Source organism: Puma concolor, chromosome B1 (assembly GCF_028749965.1).
Source record: "Puma concolor isolate L17-30 chromosome B1, mPumCon1.1.hap2, whole genome shotgun sequence".
Taxonomy (NCBI): Eukaryota; Metazoa; Chordata; class Mammalia; order Carnivora; family Felidae; genus Puma; species Puma concolor.
The window spans coordinates 75134438-75138516 of NC_141670.1; the positions used below are offsets into that span (position 1 = coordinate 75134438).

At 41.3% G+C, this 4079-nt stretch overlaps 1 long non-coding RNA gene across 1 annotated transcript; it reads left to right on the top strand.

The window, feature by feature from the left end:
* The first annotated feature begins 1537 nt into the window (after positions 1–1537).
* On the top strand, positions 1538–3283 carry LOC147581700 (uncharacterized). The gene is made up of 3 exons (XR_015249732.1): positions 1538–1590; positions 1753–1850; positions 3104–3283. It is a non-coding gene; the product is annotated as an uncharacterized LOC147581700 (long non-coding RNA).
* The last annotated feature ends 796 nt before the right edge of the window (positions 3284–4079 follow it).

A 4079-nucleotide genomic window follows, 5' to 3' on the forward strand; every position in this document is an offset into this window, starting at 1 on the left:
AAATTAGAAAGTGTGAGGCCTCCAGCTTTGTTTTTCTTCCTCAAGATTGCTTGGCTATTTGAGGTCATTTGATGTTCCATATGAATAATTTAAAGATTTTTTTCATTTCTTCAAAAAATTCCATTGATATTTTGATAGAGATTTCATTGAACCTGTAGATTGTTTTGTGTAGTATGAACATTCTAGCAATATTAATTCTTCCAGTCCATAACTGTTGGCTGCTTTTCCACTTATCTGTGTCTTCTTTAATTTCTTTAAACAAAGTTTTGTAGTTTTCAGTATACCAGTCTTGCACCTTCTTGATGAAACCTTGGTTAAGTTTAATCTTAAGTATTTTATTCTTTTTGAAGCTATCATAAATGGTATTGTTTTCTTAATTTTCTTTTCATATGATTCATTCTTAATGCATAGAAACCGAATTGATTTTTGTGTGTTGATTTTGTATCTTGCAACTTTACTGAATTCATTTATTAGTTCTAAGTTGGTGTGTGTGTTTGTGTGTGTGTGTGTGTGTGTGTGTGATCTTTAGGGCTTTCTTTCTTTCTCTTTCTTTCTTTCTTTAAGAGAGAGAGAGAGCACAGGAGCAGGGGAGAGGGGCAGAGGGAGGGAGAGAGAGAACCTTTTATTTTTTTTTAATGTTTACTTATCTTTGAAAGAGAGAGACAGACTGTGAGTAGGGGGGGGAGCAGAGAGAGAGGGAGAATCCAAAGCAGTCTCCAGGCTCTGAGCTTTCAGCACAGAGCCTGGCGCAGGGCTTGAACTCACAGACTGTGAGATCATGACCTGAGCTGAAGTCGATGCTTAACCGACGGAGCCACCCAGGTGCTGAGAGAGAGAGAGAGAGAGAGAGAGAGAGAGGGAGAATCTTAAGCAGGATCCACACTTAGCATGGAGCCTGACGTGAGACTCAATCCCATGACTCTGGGATCATGACCTGAGTTGAAATCAAGAGTCAGGAGCTCAACCGACTGAGCCACCCAGGCATTCCTAGGGTTTTCACTCAATGAACATTTTGTGTTTTAAAAAGGAACTTTATTCTTTATACGTGTTGATGTGCAAAAGATAAAGAAAATTTTCAGAGTAAGGGAGACTAAAGGAACATGGCAACGACATGAACTCCCTGTCCCTAAACTGCATCTTATGTTGGGGGTGGGGGAGATGCTATAAACAACATTATTGCACCAATTAACAAAATTAAAGAACAGATGGTAGATTAGGTAAAAGAATAGTATCAATGTTTAAGTTACTAAAGTGGATAACTCTACTGTAGTTACACAAGAAAACAGCATTATTCTTAGGAGGTATATGCTGAGGTATTTAGTAAGGGGACTTGATATATGTCATTTAGTCACAAATGGTTCAGAAAAAATTCGAGAGCTCGAGTGAGAACAAGGGGAAGGGAGATTGAGCACAAATAAAATGAGTAAAAAGGATAAATCTGATTGTATGGTGTGTGTTGTATACTATGTACTATTCCTAATCTTGTAACTTCTCTATGGGTTTGAAATTATTTCTAAACCGTTGCTGTTGATTTTTCAGAGGCTAATGCCTGATGCATGAGATTTAAGAGAAGAGGCAAAATCAACCTTGGTGAGCACCACTGTTCTGACCCACAAGAATGATGGTAGGAATGGAGTATGTGTGGGGAAAAAAAGAAGCATAAATAAAGATGCGGGGCTGTTGACACTTGCCTGGCGACGGTGGCTCCCACCAGCTGCACACTTTGGTAAATGACCCCTGTTGTCAAAACAGGCCCCGAGACAGGAACAGCACATGAGACATCTTTCCACATGGATTGGTAGTTTTATCAAGTGGAATTTAATCCCCCCAAATCAAGAGGATTATTTTGGGTAAGTCATTAAAATTATTAATTAAAATGTTGGTGTCGGATTGCCTTTATTCTTGTTTGTAAGATTTCTCTCGGCGCCCAGCCTGCCCCTGGCTCCCCTGTGACTCCATGCTAAATCCAGGGCCTGGGGTGTCATGCTCACTTCTGCCTGTGCCTGAGGAACCCCCTAAAGGTGGGCACAAGGTTTCAAGAGAAGAAGTATTTTAAGACATGCTTCAAGTTAAGAGAAGACTGAATATTTTTGACTGAATAGTTTTGGAGCCTCTGGTACATGCAAGGCAATTTTGGTACGGCTATGCTCATTGTCCTCAAGCAGTTTACAATCTAAAATGACAAAGCCAGAAAACACACACAAGCTAGACCATCGTAGAAGGAGATAGCCCTCCACATGAGAAATATTGTCAGAAATGGAAATTAGTTGACTCATTGGTGGAAGAATCTAAGGACTCACAATATCCAGAGGGTCACCTGGGTGGCTCAGTCTGACTTTGCTTCAGGTCATGATCTCACGGTTGGTGAGTTCGAGCCCCACATCCGGTTCAGCGCTGGCAGTGCAGAACCTACTTAGGATTCGCTCGATCCCTTTCTCTCTGCCTCTTCCCTGCTCTCAATTTCTCTCTAAATAAATAAATACCTTTACAAATAAATAAATAAATAAATATCCAGAAAAGTAAAGGACTGTGTAGGCAGAGAGGGTTAAGGAGAGTTTACAGAACGAAGAGGAGAGCTGAGATGGAAGGATGGGTGGAATTTGTATATAGGGAGAGAGTTTTCAAGAGGGGGAGTCCCTATGAGCCAGAGTGGAGACAAGAATGCTTGCGTCTATTTGAAGTACAGCAAATAAGCCAGGTTGTCATAAGATGAGAGTTTGGGAAGGACAACGAGAGGTAAGTGTTTTTGAGTAGATTGAATATCCAGGCCTCTGAATACCAGCAGCTCAGGCTTTGTGGGCGATGGAGAATCAAAGAAAAGGCTTTGGAGCAGAGGCTGGGGGTAGACAACCCCTTCAGAAGCTATTGGCTATCAGAACCCTTATACTGAGCACCCACTGTGATTCCGGGACTTTCAATACGTGTCTCTTATCCTCACAAAAACCTGCAAGGTGGATACAATCACCTCCACATTAGCAGGAGAGCTACAGTCCCTGCGAAGGGCAAGTACTTTGCTCGGGCCCACGCAGCTGGCGGAGGTCAGAGCTGGGGTCAGACTGCAGGGTGGAGCTCTGTTCTTGACACCACTTTTCTCTCTCTTCAGCTGTAGTAGGGACACAGAGTCATAACACCTCAACCAGGGCGATGCCAATGGACGTGGAAGGAAAAGAAAGATGTGGGGAAAACATGAAGGAAAAGCTGACAAGACTGGGTGAACAATGAAGTTTAGAAGGTAATGGAAATGGAAGTTAAATAAAGCTTCATTTTGTTTTTCAAGCAAGAACTTCCTGTTTCTACTGTGCTATTTGGGGGGAGAAAACAACAACAACAACTAATCACGATATTGTCGCTACACATCGGACACTATTGTCCTAAAATATAGCCTAGTGTAAGATGTTATAAATATAGATAAATATGTATAGCATGGGAAAGAATCAGATACATGCTATAAGAGGGAAATACACAAATCGCTGTTGAATTTGTCCCTTGGGAGAGAGAAAATCTAAGTGATAAAAGCAAGCACTCACTGAAGAGACAATATTTGACCTGGACTCTAAGAAATGAATACAGCTTTGAATAAGAAATGAATACAGAGGGAAGAAGTGAGGGGAGGATACTCCAGATCAGGGTTTCTCAACCCTGGCTCTGCTGACATTATGAGCTGGAGTAATTCCTTGCTGTGGGAGGCTGTCCTGTGCATTGTAGGATGTTTAGATCTCTGGCTTCTACCCATTAGACACCCTTCCCAGTTCTGACAACCAAAATGTCTCTAGACATTGCTAAATTTCCCCTGGAGGGCAAAATCAACCTCAGTAAGAACTGCTATCCTAATCTAAGAGAATGATGTTAGAAATGGAGTATGTTTGGGGAATAAAGACGCATCTGTATCAGCCTGTTTCAAAATGCGTTCCTGGGAACATTAGTGTCTAATGAGATAAGTAATAGTCCCTTCAATAGAGTTCATGGTCAAATAGCATGGAGAAATACCAAATGCTTTCCCCTTCAGTTGGAAATTCACAGTATATATTAGCATAGTAAAAGCTTTGAGAGATTGCACAGGGAAGCTGTTTGACATTAGT